A 20065-nucleotide genomic window follows, 5' to 3' on the forward strand; every position below is an offset into this window, starting at 1 on the left:
GCTCACTTCGTGGGATTAAAGGCGTGAGTCACCATGCCTGGCTGTTTCCAGTGTGGCCTTGAACTCACAGAGATCCAGAAGGATTTCTGCCTCTGGAATACTAGGATTAAAGGCGTGAGTGCCACCATTTTCTAGCCTCTGTATCTAGTGGCTGTTCTGTTCTCTGACTCCAGATAAATTTATTAGGGTGCACAATATTTTGGGGGAACACAATACCACCACACTTTTTTTTATCAGGCCAGCCCTCCACACATCAATAGTTTTCCTTTTCAAACAGTTGTCACCCGCTGTCTTGCCAATCTAGCAGAACTATGCTTTTCTCAAGAAGAAAACTGGACCTTAATGTTGGCTGTGACCCTGTAATGTCCCCTCGAACAGCTTGTTAGAGGCCTGTTCCTTGATATGGGGATGGGCATAGTGGCTGTTTGTATATTAGAGTGTCTCCTTTTTAATGGCTTGAAGCCAAATTACTGGACAATCCTGGTGAACAAACATGTATCCTAATATCCTAATGTATAACAAGCCTGGTTAGCATACTGCCTATCTTTGGAGTGTTTTAGAGGCAGCCCTTGCTTAGCTAAATTTGATTTCATGTGACTATCTCCTAAGCATTGATAAATCCTTTATATCACCAACTCTACTCTTCTACATCACAGCTTAGTAGTGGAGTGCTATCCTACACAAGAGATGCCTTATACAACCTCCACATAATTAACTATAAATGGATCTTATACCTAAATATTAAATGCAAAGTGCAGAACTTCCAGAAGATACTAAAGAAACTAGACCTCTCTGAAATTGGTAACCTGCCTTCCATGGATGTCCTGTTACCAATGCTCTGCACAGAGGCACCCCACAGAGGAAAGTTATGAAGAGGCCTGCATTTGGATCCAGGAAGTTGCAAAGACTGCATAGGACCTCACAGGACACCAAATCTGGCCTCAGGTTCCCACCTAGCCCAGGGGAAGCCTTGCCACACTGGCTTGAGCAGCTCACCATCTCCTCTTCCCCATCTGGGGGGCAGCAGCCCCTCACTCACTATGTCATGGCTCCTCAGCTTGCCCATGCTCCCCTCACAGCTCCCTGCAGTAGCACTCACAGCACAGCAAACAAAACCACTGGTGTCTTTTCAGCTACATAGACACTCCTGCTGCCTGGAGCCTGAAGAGCCCTGCACTACTTCTGACTGCCATGTTGGCCTGCATGCCCTGATTGGCTAGTGAGGATTGAGTGACAAGAGCACTGTCCTTAAGCTTACAGTGTGCTGAGTGGACAAAGCATGGTGGGTGGTTCCTTGTCCTACCTTCCAACCCAGACCCAGATCTTTGCAGATCTTCAGAGACATGCATTTCAATAGCACTTGCCCCAGGCTGCAACAGCTGACCAAGGTATCTTCCTGTACTCCACAGACACTTCCCCTTCTTCCTCCTCGGCACAATGTGGCTAGCCTGCACAGCCCACTGCATAATGTGGAGAGAAATGATTCCCCTGTCCCATAGGTGGAAGGATGCCCAGTATTTTAACAATTAAAGAGAGATTTTAGGACACAAAAGAAGTTGTTTGCTCTATGGCTTAACACTTAGGTCATATGAGCTGAAGGTACTTTTTACCTGGTTGTCACAGGGACTTCAGACAACCAGGAGAGAAAAGAGGGAACCAGATCACAAACAAGATATAGGTTTTTCTCGAACCAGAAGGTGGGATGATGGCTCCATTGTTTTAGGAGTATTATTCCTGAAATTCATTTCAATCTCTTGACAATTTAATAATAATAAAAAGTGTAGTCTTCACAATAAGTTGAATAATTAGAAATGGAACAAGGAAGAATGCCTTTATGAGCACTATTGTGAGCCAGCACATCTTCCTCAGTGGGCAGGTGAAAACAACAACAGCAACAACAACAAAACCAGTAAGGCTAGAGGTATGGAAATTTCCCAAGATCAACCCTTGGAGAAGGTGATTATACTGATATACAAAGACAATCTTTACAAGATGACCACACTCTAATTTTGTGCCTAATGGCAGACCTGAATGCTTGGGACAGAATTGAAGATGTAGGAAAGAAAATCGAGTCATTTACAAAAGTTATACATGGCCCAAAAGAAACCTTCATGGATTTCTTACAAAGGCTGTCTTTAGCAGTAAATAGAATGATACCAAATTCAGCAGCTAGGCAGATAATAATTGAATCTCTGGCTTTTGAAAATGCTAATGCAGCATGCAAAAGGGTAATTAGGCTGTTAAAACTAGGATCAGTACTCTTGGAGTAATGGATCTGAGATACAATTAATATTGAATCTCATGACCATGATGATACTTGGATAGGAGAGGTGATTACCAGAGTTTTGAAGAAAAATAATGTCAGATGCTTTAATTGTGGTAAACAAGGTCACCTAAAAAGGGACTGTAAACAGGGCATTCCTAGAAACAAGGTTTCTTCAAGGAATAATCCCAACAGAATGCCCCTCCCTTCTGGATTATGCAGAAGGTGTGGTAAAGGCAAACATTGGACTAACAAATGTAGATCAACAGGGACAGACAAGATAATCCATTGCCTTTGCTGTCAGAAAACTCAATGAGGGGCCTCTCACAGGCCCCCATGGCAACTTCAATTCAGTCCTTTCCTGCCATTATAGAAGAAACCCCTTCCCAGAGCAATTAAATAACCAAGTACTTGTTGTAAAATACCATACGCCTTGGGGTGATAGAACAGCTATAGCAGAGAGAACAAAAAATTCAGGAGAAAACATAAAGCATTTTTTTTTGGCAAACTTCTATAAATGAACAAAAACCAAAATTAAAAATATGAATAAATGATGTTCTCATTGAGGGTGTTGTAGACACATGTGGTGGTATTGTGTTCCCCAAAATATTGTGCACCCTAATAAACTTACCTGGAGTCAGAGACAGAACAGCCACAATATTAAACATAGAGGATAGGCAGTGGTAGCACACACCTTTAATCCTAGCATTCCAGAGGCAGAAATCCTTGTGTTCAAGGATACATCCAAGCATGGTGACTCACACCTTTAATCCCAAAAAGCAAGCCTTTAATCCCAGGGAGTGATGGTAGAAAAAAAAAAGATATATAAGGCATGAAGACCATAAACTAGAGGCATTTGGCTGGTTAAGCTTTCAGGCTTTCGAACAGCAGTTCAGCTGAGATTCATTCTGGATGAGGACTCAAAGGTATCCAGTCTGAGGAAACAGGATCAGCTGAGGAACTAGCAAGGTGAGGTTGGCTGTGGCTTGTTTTGCTTCTCTGACCTTCCAGTGTTCACCCCAATAACTGGCCTCAGGTTTGATTTTATTAATAAGACTCTTTAAGATTCATGCTACAGACACAGGTGTGGACATAACAATAATTGCACCAGAATCTTGGCATCCAAATTGACCTCTTCAGGAGGTAAATGTTCAGTTGTTAGGGATTGGAACATTATCTCACATGAAACAGAGCACAAGATAGGTCGAATGTATAGAGCCAGGACAGAGAGGAAAATTAAAGCCATATGTGTGTGTGTGTGTGTGTGTGTGTGTGTGTGTGTGTGTGTGTGTGTATATATATATATATATATATTATAGCTATGAATTTATAGGGCTGTGATTTATTACAACAATGGAATACCCAGATTAACATTCTTTCAACCTCAGAAACAAACCATAAACTAACATATGCTTCTGAGAAAAATATTAGAAAATACTATAAAGAACAGTCACCAACCATCCAGACTGTACAACAACAGGGCACAACAGCTGTTGATCTTTCAAAGATACCAACAGCTCTACCTTTAAAATGGTTAACAGACAAGCTTGTATGGGTTCAGCAGTGGCCTTTAACAACAGAGAAACTGCAGGCCTTGGGAGAGCTTGTACAAGAGCAGTTAAATGCTCAGCATATTGAAGAATCAACCAGCCCTTGGAATTCTCCTGTATTTGTTATTAAAAAGAAATTTGGTAAGTGGAGAATGGTAACAAATTTAAGAGCAATTAACAAGGTAATTCAGCCTATGGGCTCTCTACAATCTGGAATTCCTTTGCCCACTCTGTTACCTAAAGGATGGCCTCTTATAGTTATTGATTTAAAACTGTTTCTTCACAATACCCTTACAAGAAAAAGACAGAGAAAGATTTGCCTTCATGGTGCCTACTTATACTAATTCTCAGCCAATTAAGAGATATCAATGTAAGGTTCTCCCACAGGGAACGTTAAATAGCCCAACCCTGTGCCAATATTTTGTATGAAAGCCATTAGAAGTAATACATAAACAATTTCCTAAACCTATAATTTATCATTACATGGATGATATTTTACTAGCTGATTCAAATGCAGATACTTTTGAAAGAATATTTAAAGAAGAAAATTTTGCCTTGTTGGGGATTACAAATTGCTCCTGAAAAGATACAAAGAGGAGATTCTATTAATTATTTAGGATATAAAGTAGGTCTACAAAAAATTAGACCCCAAAAGGTACAAATTAGGAGAGACTGATTACGGGCTCTTAATGACTTTCAAAGATTATTCAGAGACATTTCCTATCTATGGACTGCTGTTGGGGTAAAAAATGATGAACTGAGTAATTCGTTCAAAACCTTAGAGGGTGACAAGGACTTAAATAGTCCAAGAAAATTATCAGCTAAAGCTGAGAGAGAATTGATCTTAGTGGAAAAGAAAATACAGAATGCACACGTGGACCATATGGATCCAAAGCTTGAGTGTATTTTGGTTATTTTACCCTCTAAGCATTTTCCTACAGTATTTTTAATGCAGAGAGAAGATATTATATTGGAATGGATATTCCTACCAAATAAATAGAGTTAAAAAATTAAAAACTTATGTGGAAAAGATCTCTGAGCCGATTTTAAAAGGAAACTTGAGACTTTGTCAATTAGCAGGAATAGACCCAGCAGAAATTGTAGTACCTTTAACTAATGATGAAACTGACAAATTATGGGCAGAAAGTGAACCTTGGCAAAGAGCTTGCAGTGATTTTTTTGGGAGAGATTAACAAATATCTCAAAAGTGATAAAATAAACTTTTAAAGAGAGCTAACTGTATTCTGCCTTACATTGTATGGGAAACACCAATATCTAGAGCCCCTACAATTTATACAGATGCAAACAAACAAGGAAAGGCAGTTTACAAATCAGAAAATTTAAGTAAAGTGGTTCAAAGTCCTTATAATTGGGTTAAAAAAAAACAGAATTATATGCTCTTCTGATGGTATTAATGGATTTTTCAGAACCCCTCATCATAGTTACTGACTCTCTGAAAGAGTGGTCTTACATATTGAAACAGCAGAATTTATCCCTGATGAGTCAGAATTAACTTTGTTAATAATTCAGTTACAAGATAGGAATAGGAAGCATCCCTTATATATAACTCACATCCAATCCCATATGGGTCTGCCAAGCCTTCTAGCACAAGGTAATGATGAGATCAATCAACTATTGATAGGAAATATGCTGGAGGCCTCAGAGTTTTATTAAAAAAAAAAATGTCAATAGTAAGGGTTTAAAAAAGGATTTTTCCAGGGCTAGGGAGATGAATCAGAGGTTAAGAGCAGTGACTGCTCTTCCAGAGGTCTTAAATTCAATCCCCAACAACCACATGGTGGCTCACAACCATCTGTAATGAGATCTGGTGCCCTCTTCTGGCCTGTAGACATACATGGAGGTGGAACATTGTATACATAATAAATAAACCTCTTTTTTAAATAAATAAATAAGGATTTTTCCATAGCCTGGTAACAAGCCAAGGAAATTGTAAGGAAATGTCCTACTTGTTCTTTTTACAATCAAACTCCACTATCAGCAGAATATAATCCAAAGGGTACTCAAAGGAATGAAATCTGGCAGATGGATGTGTTTCATTTTGTAGAATTTGGAAAACTGAAGTATATACACCACACCATTGATACTATTCAGAATTGCAATGGGCAACTGCTCCAAGTTCTGAAAAGGCTGATTCTGTAATCACACATTTGCTAGAAATTATGGCCATCATGCATATACCTGCACAAATTAAAACTAACAGTGCTCCAGCATGTGTCTCTGCTAAAATGGAATAGTTTTTTGCTTATTACAATATAAAGCATATTACAGGTATACCACATAGTCCTACAGGCCAAGCAGTTATAGAAAGAGCAAATTAAAGTCTAAAGGATATGCTAAATAAACAGAAAGGGGTAACAACAACAACAACAACAACAAAAACAGAAATAGATTACATAATGCTCTATTAACTTTTAATTTTCTCAATACTAATGAGAAAGGAACAACAGCTGTGGAGAAACATTGGATAATAGAAAAAAAAACTACAGAATTAAATCAGCCTATATATACTTTAAGGATATGCTGACCTCAGAATGGAAACCAGGATATGTATTATGTTGGGGACAAAGTTTTCCTTTTGTTTCTACAGGAAAAGAAAAGCTATGGATACCATCAAAATGGATAAAGATTTGATCTGAACAAGAGAGACCTCTTGATTAGAAGAGGTAATGATTCATCAACCAGCATGACCATTCAATTTCAATTAACTTGCACAACTAACAAATGCTTTTCATTTAATCAGATATGACATGCCAAAAGGGAACCTTCCCAAAGTTAGGGTTGGAGAAGGGTTTCTGTTTTTGTTTTTCAGGAGAAGAAGGCTAAGGAAGCTGAAGAACACTGGACAAATAAGACATCTGAGGAAAAAGGACAAATCATCCAGAAAAAAATGTCCCAAGAAAAAGAATAAATTGGCCTTTTGGTATATCACATATAAAATTTCGTGAGTCTTCCTAAATGTTTGTTTCTGCTTTTTTTTTACACACACTTAACACAATGGTCTTTATGTAGTTCCAGTTCAATTAAAAATTAAAGCTGACTTTGGAGCTGGAGCATAGCTCTCTCCCTCTCTAAATCCAAGCATGCTTGTTAAAAGAAAATCTAAAATCTCTGTATGTCAAAAGAGCTATCTAATATGGAACCAAAGAAAACCATAATTAAGAGACAAATATTCTATTGCCACTAATTCTTTGGTTCTATTTTGACTCTTTAAAACTTTTTTTAAGATATGAATTTATATCAAAATTTATAAGATTTATATATATTAAACTTTTGTCATGATACTAATGGTCATATAGAGTACTAACTAATTCTAGAGAAAAGGCTTCATCTAGCTGCCTGTACATGTTTTCATATTTGAGTCTCTATCAGTTTTCTGCAGGGAATCATGACCACACCTAGTAGCAAATTTGAAGTCTCCAAAAAGATGATGGGGCTCCACAATGATGATTCCATCAGGATGATGATAATACCACTAAGCTGACAAACACCACCCAAAGAAACTGCTCAGGATAATTTTGAGATGGCTAGCTGAGATGATCCAGCCTCACAGACTACTTGAACAAGGACTTGAGACAAGCCCTGCATTTTGGCATTATGCAGAGATTAGACAACAAATGATGTAGCTGCCTCTCCCAGGACTTGACAATTAACTCAAAAATTTTCTTTTTAGGATCCCCTAAAAATGCCTTCACCCCCAGACAGCAGGAAGTAATTTTAAGAACACAATGCCCACATTCCCAAGAGGTGGGGTGGGTGGTTTTTGGACTTTTAATGAGTTTTGGATAATTGTCATTGTTTAGGATGGTTGGTTACAAGTTGTTATTGTTAATGGTCAAGAAAAAGGCTAAACAAAGGAGATTAGGTTTAAGGTTCTTGTTTGAAGGAAAAGAAAAAAGAAAAAAGAGGATTTAGATAAAAGGTAGATTACTGAATCTGCTCTGAAAAAAAAGATAGAAATGATGGATAAAGGGTAGATTATTGAATTTACTCTGAAAAAAAGAGAGAATATGGATATAGGATGAGATAAAAAGGTAGATTATTGAATATACTTTTAGAAGGCAACTACTAGTTTTAAATATTTTACATTGGATTGGATTTTTGTATATTGTATACAAATTATGTATATTAATACAAATTTGAGATTAATTTTGTTAGAACATACTGTACATATATTTCTAATCTTGTTCAAGGTATTGTACCTATACAATTCATTTAACAATGTAATGCAATTTGCTAATCCTTGATAGTTATTATTACCAACTAATTAGGATATAAAGAAATGTTAGTTAGTAGTTAGTCATTACAATAGAACTTGTAGTCATATTAGGTATGTTTTCAAGGTCAAGCAGAAATATATTTTAGATAGACAGGTCATCTTCAAACACTTCAGAGATCTACAGAATATGGCATTTAAGATGTTTTAATAACAGATTTTTTTTCTTTTTTTATGACTATGAGATATGTCTGCTCCTGGCAGTACCAATCTACTTCAGAGAAGATGATGGGCATTGAAGAAACTCCCTATGGAGTTTACTTTGATTGTGGCAAAAGTTAGCCACTGGGCAAGAAAATGCCCTTGCATCTACTGCTGACAGTATGCTGTCCAAAATGGACAAGCAGAACACAAAAAAAGGACTGTTGATCCTTGCCAAAACAAGATAGGAAGATTCTTTAGAAAATCCTACTTCACAGATGAATCTGTCAGATATGCTAAACCTGTAGGCCAAAGTTGATGCCCCAACATTGCAGAGGAACCTCAGGTGACTGTCTAGATAGCCAGCTGTTTCTGTCATTTCTCACATTTTTTGGAAGTTGCCTGTTTGCACTTCTTGTTTTACTAGGTAATATTATTTCCTTCTCAGGTCTCTGAGGGAATGGAAGATTAGATAGTTATATAGTTTTCCTTGTTAAGAAATTCAGAAAAGAAACTCACTAAGAGGTGTAAAGTGTATAAGTTTGAAAGACATCAAAAGACATTTTTCAGTTGGTAATACAAGTTAGGACAGAAAGTGAATTAGGTACATTTTGGACCTTACCATTATAGGATAATGGAATATTTTCTCTGAATTTATCAAATATAAATGGACTAGACATTGTTGATATATTTATTGCCTGTATATATTGTATATAGTTGCTGTACTAAGTCTTTCTTATATTAGTTATAACTTTTTTTTATTTCTGATTTTTAAAAAAAGGAAAATTTTATTTGTGCACCCCAATAAAGCTTATCTGAGGATCAGAGGAAAAAGCCAGCCACTATATTAAACATAGCAGTCAGGCAGTGGTAAGGTAGCACACGCCCTTAATCCTAGCATCCAAGAGGCAGAGATTCATCCAGATCTCTGAGTTCAAGGCCACACTAGGAACAGAGTTGGTTGTGGTGGCATATGCCTTTTATTCTCAGCACTAGTTTACCATAGAGGACTGGAGGTCTGTACAGACAGACAGGAAGTGATAGAGCTGGGCAGAAAGAGGAAAGTGATGTACCTGGGCAGACAGAGGAAGTAAGAGGGCAGGGACAGAAAGGCATATAGGCATGGGTATACAGGAAGTAGCTCTCTCTTGGGCTGAGGATTTCCTAGGGTAAGAACTTGTGGCTGTGGCTTGTCTGTTCCTCTGATCTCTTGGCTTTCACCCCAATATCTGGCTCCTGGTTTTTTATTAGTAAGACTTTTTAAGATTCGTCTTACACAGTATTAGTCAATGTCCTTTACATGATCAGGACTGGTAGAATGATCTATGTATGTAGGATTTGATAGATTTCCCACAGGCTGTGGTCCAGCTAGACCAACATTAGTTATCATTGCAAAGTTGAGAAATCCAGTAGATGTTCAGCCCATGTAGTTGGATGTCTTAGCTGGCCTTCAGTATACAACAGAATTCCTAAGAACTAGGCTCTAATGACAGCAAAAGAATGCTCTTCCTAGCCACAGCTAGAGCAAGCAGGCAAAGAGAGAGCTTCCTCCTTCAATATCCTTTATACATGTAGGCTGCTACCAGATGTGGCACAGATTAAAAGTGGATCTTATCACCTCAAAAGATCCAGGTTCATGATGGGTCTTTCCACCTCAAAAGCAGCAATTAGGAAAAATTCCTCACAAGTGTATCCAATTCTTTGGTTTTAATTAATTCCAGAGGTTGTCTGTTTGACTTTCAAGAATAGTCATCACAGCAGCCAAGACAGAAGAACTTACAAAGACTTCTTGCTAACAAGAGGCAAGGAGAACATGGCAGTCATTTCCAAAGAAATGCTTTTTCTAAACAAGGGAAGCATGGGGATTTTACAAAGGGAGTCTGGACATCTTCCTGTAGAGTTCTGCCTATTCCTAAGCATTCTCAGTTAATTCTGAACATAGTCACAATGATAAGAAGATACATTTAGGAGAATTCTTACCTTAAAGTCATGTAGGAACATATATAAATTATAAAACTGATGGGTAAAAAGCCTCTGGCAGCTGGGTGGTGGTGGCACATGCCTTTAATTCCAGTTTGGGAGCAGAGGCAGGTGGATCTCTGTGAGTTAAAGACAAGTCTGATCTACAAAGTAAGTTCTAGGACAGCCAGAGCTATTACACAGAGAAACCCTGTCTCAAACAAACAAAAAACAAAGCCTCTAGCATGTTCAGTTCATCTTATACCAAGGTCTTAACTGAAAATCAAGTAAATGACACTGTGAAAGTAGATTGCTTTGGAGCCTATGCTTCCTGTCAGTCTTGATATTTGATCTAAAAGACACATGATGTCACATTTCTCACAAATGCAAAGGACAGAGAACAAATACAGAAAACATCAAGGAAAAGTCACCCATCAGCACTGTGGTCGCTGTTCTTCATTGGATGAAGGCCACAGCTACTTTTGTGCAGAACCAGGAGTTTATTTTAACTAGCCCTGGCTGCTGCTTATCTCAGGCCTATGACAGCACTGTGGAGAATTCCATTCTTTTCATTTTTTAAAACCTTTATTTTAATTTTAGTTATATGGGTGTTCTGCCTTCACGTGTCTGTTTGCATTACCTACAGAGGCCAGAAGAAGGCAGGAGATGTCTGGAATTGGAGTTATAGCAAATTATTAACTACCATGTGGGTTCTGGGAATGGAACCTGAGTCCTCTGTAACAACACCCAGTACTCTTAAGAGCCTAGCCATCTCTCTAGCCCCACTTTTTTATTTATAAATTATTCTGTACATTTTTTAAAAAAAATATTCATTTTACATACCAACTACAATTTCCCCTCCCACCTCTCCTCCCCAGCACCCTCCCCCCCATCATTACAGGAATGCGAGGTCCTTCTTTCCTTAAGATTTTCAGCCGAGTAACACAGCTTCCTACTGCATGGCTGGAATTGGTTGTTTCTTTAGGTAAGTCTGAGTGACACCTCATGTAATGCAGCTTTTGTATAATTATGTTATACAGGTGGTGAGAGAGGAGGGTATATCCATCACACAGATGTTCTTGTTTGTCTAGAGTCCCTGGAAACTGTCCACTTCATGGATATTTGTCAAAAGGTTTCTCTCGCTTATATTTTTCTTTTTTGTTAAATTTTATTTCATTTATTTTACATCCCAACAGCAGTTTCCCCTCCCTTTTCTCTCTTTCCCTCCCTCCTCTTCCCTCTTTCCCTCCCTCCTCCTCCCCCACTCTGCCCTCCTCATCAGTTCTTCCTGTTTCTGTTCAGAAAGGGGCATGCTTTTGCCGGGCGGTGGTGGCGTACACCTTTAATCCCAGCACTTGGGAGGCAGAGGCAGGCGGATCTCTGTGAGTTCGAGGCCAGCCTGGACTACAGAGTGAGTTCCAGGACAGGCACCAAAACTACACAGAGAAACCCTGTCTCAGGGAAAAAAAGTGGGGGGGGGCATGCATCCCATGGTGTCAACAAAGCATGGCATATTAAGTTGAGGTAGGACTAAGCATCTCCCTTTGTATTAAGGGTTGAGGTAACCTAGTATGGGGAATAGGTTCCCCAAAGCCAAATCAAGTGCCAGGGAAAGGCCCTGATCCTACTGCTAGGAGTCCCACAAATAGATCAAGCTGCATAACTGTCACACATATGTAGAGGGCCTAGGTCAATCCTATGTAGGCTCCCTAGCTGTTTGTCTAGAGTCTGTGAGCTGCTATGAGCCCAGGTTAGTTGTTTCCGAGAGTTCCCTTATGATGACCTTGACACATACAACCCCCTCCCCCAGCTCATACAATCCCTCCTTCCTGTTTTAAACAGGATTCCTGGAACTTGACCCAGTGCTTGGCTGTGGATCTCTGTATCTGCTTCCATCAGTTACTGGATGAAGGCTCTCTGATGACAATTAGGGTAGTCACCAATCTGATTATAGGAGAGGACCAGTTCAGGTACCCTTTCTACTATTACTAGGAGTCTTAGCTGGGGTCATCCTTATGGATTCCTTGGAGTTCCCCTGGCACCAGGTTTCTTCTCCCTAGCCCCAAAATGCCCCCATATCGACATGTTTCATTACCCTCCCCCTCCATTCCACCCCTCAACCCACCCAGCCTGATCCCTCATGTTCCCAACCCCAACCCCCACCCCCACCCCCAGTTTACCCAAGAGATCTCTTCTATTTCCCCTTCTCAGAAAAATCCATGCATCCCTCTTTGGACTCTCCTTGTTACCTAGCCTCTCTGGGACTGTGGATTGTAGCCTGGTTCTTCTTTACTTTACAGCTAATATCCACTTATGAGTGAGTACATACCATGTTTGTCTTTTTGGGTCTGGGTTACCTCATTCAGGATGATTTTTTTCCTAGTTCCATCCATTTGCCTGCAAATTTCATGATATCATTGTTTTTTACAGCTGAGTGATACTCCATTGTATAAATGTACATTTTCTTTATCCATTCTTCGGTTGAGAGGCATCTAGTTTGTTTCCAGGTTCTGGATATTACAAATAATGCTGCTATGAACATAGCTGAACAAGTGTCCTTGTGGTATAATTGAGCATCCTTTGGGTATATGCCCAAGATTGGTATAGCTGGGTCTTGAGGTAGATTGATTCCCAATTTTCTGAGAAACCAACTTATTGATTTCCAAAGTGGCTGTAACTTTGCACTCCCATTAGCAGTGGAGGAGCATTCCACTTACTCCACATCCTCTCCAACATAAGTTTTCATTAGTGGTTTTATTCTTAGCCATCTGACAAGTGTAAGATGGTATCTCAGAGTCATTTTGATTTATATTTCCCTGATGGCTAAGGATGCTGAACAGTTCTTTAAGTGTATCTTGGTCATTTGAAATCCTTCTGTTTAGATCAGTACCCAGTTTTTTAATTGGATTATTTGGTATTTTGATGTCTAGTTTCTTGAGTTCTTTATATATTTTGGAAATCAGCCCTCTGTCAGATGTGGGGTTGGTGAAGATCTTTTCCTATTCTGTAGGCTGTCGTTTTGTCTTATTGACAGTATCCTTTGCCTTACAGACTCTTTTCAGTTTCATGAGGTCCCAGTTATTAATTGTTGATCTCAGTGTCTGTGCTACTGGTGTTCTATTCAGGAAGTTGTCTCCTGTGCCAATGTGTTCAAGGCTACTTCCTACTTTATCTTCTATTAGGTTCAGTGTAACTGGATTTATAGTGAGGCATTTGATCCACTTGAACTTGAGCTTTGTGCGGGGCGATAGATATGGATCTATCACACTAGCAACTTAACAGCAAACCTGAAAGTTCTAGACAAAAAGAAGGAATCTCACCCAGGAGGAGTAGACAGCAGGAAATAAACTCCAGGCTGAAATCAATCAAATAGAAACAAAGAGAATAATACAAAGAATCAGTGAAACAAAGAGTTGGTTCTTTGAGCAAATCAACAAAATATCTAACTAAAAGCAGACACAGGAAATCCAGAGAATCCTTAGGTCATACTTCAAAAACCTACTTGGTTTTTGAAAATACTACACAAACTTGGAAAATCTAAAAGAAATGGACAATTTTCTTGATAGGTACCACATACAAAAATTAAATCAAGAATAGACAAATAATTTAAATAGAACTATAACCACTAAGGGAATAGAAGCAGTCATTAAAAGTCCCCCAATCAAAAAAAGCCTAAGGCCAGATGGTTTCAGCATAGAATTATACCAGATTTTCAAAGAAGAGCCAGTACCAATATTCCTCAAATTGTTCCACACAATAGAAACAGAAGGCACATTGCCAAATTCTTTTTATGAGGCTACAGTTACCCTGATACCCAAACCACATGGAGACTCAACAAAGAAAGATAATTACAGACCAATCTCCCTCATGAACATTGATGCAGAAATACTGGCAAACCAAATCCAAGAACACATAAAATAAAATCATCCACCCTGATCAAGTAGGCTTCATCCCAGAGATGCAGGGATGGTTCAACATATGAAAACCTATCAATGTAATCCACCATATAAACAAACTGAAAAAAAAAAAACAAAAAAACTACACACACAATCATCTCATTAGCTGCTGAAAAAAAAAAAAAAAGCCTTTTAGACATGTAAAAAAAAAAAACAGCTTAGTTATGAACCCCACTACACCCAAGGCTGTACCTGATAACCAGAACCCAGTGATATCACTCACTCTCCAGATAACCAGTCATAGAACTACATGATGCTCACTGGACAGTATATAAACAGAAACCAAAAGCAATGCTCTACTCTGCACATGTGGAGAGACATCACCTTGATCAACCCTGTGGATAGAGCATCTCCACCATGATCCTGACCCTTGAATCAGAGACTTCTGTTAGAGACTGGACCTGAACTTCAGCTAAGATACATTCCATGGGTGAGCAGCTTAGACAAGATAGGCTTAGAACCAGAGTTTCGAGTTTAGAATGTGAACCTTGTATGACGACCATCAGCACAATAAAATATAACTTCTATTATACTAACTATACATATCTACCTTCTTGCTCACAAAACTTAGGATCACTTTCCTATGACTGATGATTAGCTGTAAGTCTGCATCAGAGTGAGAAAAGTAAAACTTTTCCAAACCAAATGCAAGGTAACATATTTTTAAAGAAACAATGTATGATTTATATTATATACCTAAAGCAACTTGTTTTGCTCTAACTACTTTATATGTCACAAAAACTTTTGAAAAAAAATTTATGCCCATTTTTATGTGTATGTTTGTATGTTCAAGGGAATACCTTCCATTTGTGTACAGCTGACACACCAGAAAGGAGGCTATCAGATCCCCTGAAACTGGAGTAGCAGGGGGTTATAAGCATCCTGATTTAGGTGCTGGGATCTGAACTCAGGTCATCACCAAGAAGAATTTGTGCTGAGCAACCTACTAAGCCCCATAATACTTTTTATTCAATAATCTAAAAGACTTTCACAGATTAACAACAACAAAACTTAAAGTATATAAATGATCCTTGGGAACATGATGCAACAATATTAATGTGTTGTTTATGGTCAATTTGCACAATAAATTGAATACAATCCAAAGACAATGCCCAACAATTTATAACAGGAAAGCTGATTCTAAAGCTACAAACAAAATGGAAAAACTCAGAATGCTAAATGGATTATGAAAAAAATAGTACACATATGCAATTGATACAATGTGACTTCTATCTTTACCACAAAAGCTACAACAATCAGGAATGTGTACAATATTTGTGAAAGATTAAAGAGGATAGAGAGAAAGAGCCAAGAACAAAAGCAGGAAAATAGAGTCAACTTTTAATCAAAAGATCAAAGGAAACTCAACCAGGAAAAGTGTGATCTTAATTGGTGTACCCAGCCACCTAAGTGTATAGAAATTAAATAAAGACAGATTTCACAAAATTAACTCAAAGTGACCCTTAAACTGTTAACTTTCTGACCCTCCAGCTACTGATATTTCTTCCAGAGAGGTCCAATGTTCTAGAGCCCTCCCTGCAAACGGAGGTGATTTCTTCCAGAGCCTACTATTATGACTCTACAGCCTCTCATGCTCCTTTGTGGTTTCAGGGAAACCCAGGCCCAATGATGCCCAATCATAAAACAATGTTGAACAATAATTTAATGTCTGCTTCCCACCATATGGATTATGTCACAAGATGTGACATCTGCCCTATTCACCTGCACAACACCATACAAACCTGAGCTATCTCTATAGCTCAGAAACTCCTTTTGTGAGCTGTGAAGTTCACTGAAGCACACCATGATTGCTAGCAGCAGCAAAAAGTTGAAAACATTTTAATCATGTATTGCTGAAGGATGATGCCCATCCCCTCCATTCTACCAGTTTCTAAATTATCTGTAACATTTGTAAGATAATCCTGAAAGTGGAATGAAACAATCAGAACTTCTAAAAACCAGACCTTCACTTTTCCAATCTGTCTTCCCACTGCACAACAAAAACAATGCCGTGTGTGCACACTGGACAGTGATATTAGAAGCTCACAGTCTCCCATGCCAGGATGGCAGAGCCTCCCCCTCCCCAGGGAATCCACATTTAACAAAGCTCAGAGGCCAAGAGCCACTGCCCAGGTCACCACAGGGACCAATAGAACCTCAGTCTGGCTCATGGTTCATCCCAGTCCAAGCAGTTCAGATTCTAATAGCTCAGCCAACCTGATCTTCCTGGTCTGGGGACAGTGGCCCCAACACTCACCATGGCCTGGCTTGCAGCCCCCTATAGCAGAACAAGAGAAGAATCCTGAAAAGAACCTGTAAGCTACCTCCCACTGGTGCTCCTGATGGCTAAGCCTTCCCAAAGTTCCTCATTAGTGAAGACCACCAAGCTGGGCTTAAGGACATTAGCAGTTACCCTACTGGGTGAGCAGAGATCCAATGACTCAGACAGCACAGGCCCCCTAGCTTTGCCCTTCCACACTATGGTCAGACAGGGCCCTAATCCGGAAAAATTGTAGTTTAGTAAAATTGTCCAATCTCCTAGAGCACTTCTTGTTCCTCTTCTAAGGCACAGGGTCCATAACACACTCAATGTTTAGTGCAGACAACTTTTTGTTTCATAGCTAGGAGGTCCTGCAACCAAACACAGGTCACATCCAAAGAGTAACTGTTGTTAAACAAAGAGGCCATGGATTAGAATGCAAGGAAGGATCTATGGGAGGGCTTGGAGGCAGGAAAGAGATAGGAGAAATAATATAATTATAATCCCAAAAAATTCTGTTAAAAAGTTGAAACAGGCTTTACAGCCATATGCTTCAGAAACTAGAGATTTGTATTAGAACACACCAAGTACTACTCATGTCATTTCTCTCAGGGTATACATCTTAAACCTGGAAAACACCAGTCATGCTAGGCAGAGCTATACCATTTTATGTAGTTCTTCTATTTAGGTTAAACTGGTGTAGCTACAGTAATTTATTGATCATTTAAAATTGATTACCTCACTACTCATTGCTAATGTCAACTACTGTCAAAGCAGGAAAGCTTTCACCCTCTTTTTTGCCCATCCTTTTCTGCATTGTGACTACACCTGCTTTACAGTTGGTCAGTAAACTCAACTCTTACACAGGTCCCACTTCATTTATAAATTCATGATAAAATCTAGAGAAGTTGGAGGATACTCGTTCACTAGTCTATTTTTCCTTCTCACAGACCAGTCAAGGCCCAGCCTGGAAGGAGTTGCAGGACTGTCTTTCCAGCACTGGGTAGCAGAGGCAGGATTAGGTGTTAAAAGCAATTCTCAATTATATAGTGTGAGGCAAGCCTGAGCTACAGGAGACATTGATCAAAACCAGTGGTTCTCAACCTTCCTAATGTTGTGACCCTAACCCTCATGATGTGATGACCCTCCAAGCATAAAACTATTTTCACTGTCACATTATAACTATAATTTTGCTGTTATGAAATGTAATATAAATATCTGTGTTTCCAAGTGTTCTTAGGCCAGTCCTGTGATAGGATCATTTGATCCCCCAAAAGGGAGCCATGACCCCCAGGTTGAGAACCACTGCTCTAAACTGACATAAATAAATACCACTTAAGAAAAAAATGGAAAGAAATTCTTAAACCAGGAAACATTAGAAAATAGAAACAAAGAGATTATAGCAGTAATGCATTTAAAGAAAATGAAATTTAAAAAGAATTATACCAATAATTGAATTTTTAAAATAATAAAAATAATTGAAGGAATGCTTAGCTATACTGACTTTGAAACAGAGTAGGCAGTCCCCTGGTAGGGAGAATGCCATTAATAAGAGACTGTATGACTTTGTCCCATGTAAAATGTGAGCCACTGAGTGCTGTAAGCTGACACATGGAGTTACAGTCAGTGATCTATGTCTGAAACCTCTGAGCTGACTTAACTCTGTAAACCAGGATAGCACATATCTACATAGGAGAGTTCGATAATTGGAAACTGAATACTTAGTAGTTCAAGCTATCCTCCCTGAACTGTATACCCACCAATTCTGTCTGTCTTCATTCACACAGAAGGAATTAATGCATGATGGGAAATTAGATAGAAAGTCACTCACCATGCCCCACCCTTCTTTGTAATGGAGACCCCTGCAGCTCACTGCCTTCAACTTCAGTCTGTGACCTAGCTATTGTCTAGTCTATTTCTCCCTGCACTGAACACAGTACACTGTTTCTCCTCTTCTGGTCTGAAGGGAGAAGCCATGCTCCACACGAAAATCCTTTCCCTGTTCTGCAATGGACAGTCCACTATGTGACTCAAACTGACAATTTTAGAACTCTGTGGTGATGTAGATGTGTAATCCAAGAATTTAGAGTGGTTAGTCAGGAGATAGCAAGGACAATGCCCTGTGGGGCCACAAGCAGGGTTCAAGTCCACCTCAATCAACATAGAAGACCTTGACTCAAAACTGCTTTTCAAAAAGACCGGAGACACAGCTGTTCTAGAATTAATATACCTTCATGGCACAACAGGACTTAATGTTGGTTGTGACCCTGTAACAATCCCTTGAGCACCATGTTAGAGGCCTTTGATGAGGATGTGGACCTTTTGGCTGCCTGTAAATCAGGGTTGTCTCATTTGTTATGGGAATGTAGCTTAATGGCTGGTTAATCCTGGTGAACATTTACATCTTATCATACTAATCTCTAACAGGCATGCCCTTCCTTATCTAAATTCTACTTTATGTGACTTAACATCTCCTAAGAACTGATAAATCCTTATACCATCAATTCTACTCTTCTACATCACAGTTTAGCAGCGGAGTGCTACTCTACACAGGAGACACCATTTACAAGTTCCACAAAATTAACTACAGATGGGTCCTAAACCTAAATGTTAAGTGTTAAAAGAGCTAAAGAGACCAGTACTCTCCGAGTTTGGCAAATCTGGTGATGTCCCTCCACATGTGACAATGTAAGTATTGCAGGCACCAGCTTTTCACAGCGATGTTAACAACAAGGATATTTCTTAAGCACAGTTCTGCTCCCAACACTCTGCACAGACACAGCCTGGGGAGTGAAGTTATTCAAAGGCTGCCAGTGTGGCCCAGGGACTTGCAAAGACCACATAGGAACACGCTAGAACAGGCAGGACCACGCCGAACTCTGCGTCTGGCCACTGGCTCACAACTAGCCAAGGGAGGACCCACCACACCAGACCCCTAGCCTCAGCTGGCCGTTCTACCTAATCTAGGGACAGCGGCCTCTCGCTTACTCAGACCAGTCACTCCTCCCTACATGGGGACAGCAGCTCCCTGTTCACCATGGCCTGCCACTCCTTCCTGCCTGGGGACAGCGGCCCCTCACTCACCAAAGCGGGCTACTCCTCCCCCCTGGGGATAGCGGGCCCTCACGCACCTTGGCCCACTGCTCCTCTCCGTCTGTGGAAAGCAACCCCTCGCTCACCATGTTGCAGCTGCAGAGCTGACCCACTGTCTCCCCACAACGGAGTGCGAGGCACAGCAAACAGAACAACATGAAACTTCCTCGGAAGAGCTGGGCCAGAAGCCTGACTCCCGGAAGAACCCTCCCATTTGACTGGCAGGTCTGCTGGAGGCTCTGATTGGCTAGTGAGATCTGAGTGACAGGACCAGGTGAGCCGAAGGGACAGTGGTTCCCTGCCCTGGCTTCCAATCTAAGGACAGACCTATCCCAGATTGGATGGAGATTGGTGCCAAATTGAGCAGCAAGTCTCTTGTTAATGTAAATCAATGGGTTCAGTTTTAAAAGGAAGTATACAAATTCAGAAGGAGGCTAATCGAACAAGAGGAACACTGGGAATTCAAGAACATTATAAACAAAGTCCACAGTGGCACAGTGTCGTTGGGACTGAAAACCACAGCCCCATCACGATCTGAAGCAACCCCTT

The 20065-nt window shown here is 39.8% G+C and overlaps 1 protein-coding gene across 1 annotated transcript in view; it reads right to left on the bottom strand.

Moving 5' to 3' along the window:
* The window catches only part of LOC102927749 (uncharacterized), a 54182-nt gene extending 34468 nt beyond the window's left edge, over positions 1-19714 (bottom strand). The window contains 2 exon segments of the mRNA XM_076543973.1: positions 13528-13562; positions 19555-19714. The gene's annotated coding sequence lies outside the window, so the exon portion shown is untranslated.
* Positions 19715-20065: the final 351 nt, after the last annotated feature.

The sequence above is a fragment of the Peromyscus maniculatus genome, chromosome 8 (assembly GCF_049852395.1).
Source record: "Peromyscus maniculatus bairdii isolate BWxNUB_F1_BW_parent chromosome 8, HU_Pman_BW_mat_3.1, whole genome shotgun sequence".
NCBI classification, from domain to species: Eukaryota; Metazoa; Chordata; class Mammalia; order Rodentia; family Cricetidae; genus Peromyscus; species Peromyscus maniculatus.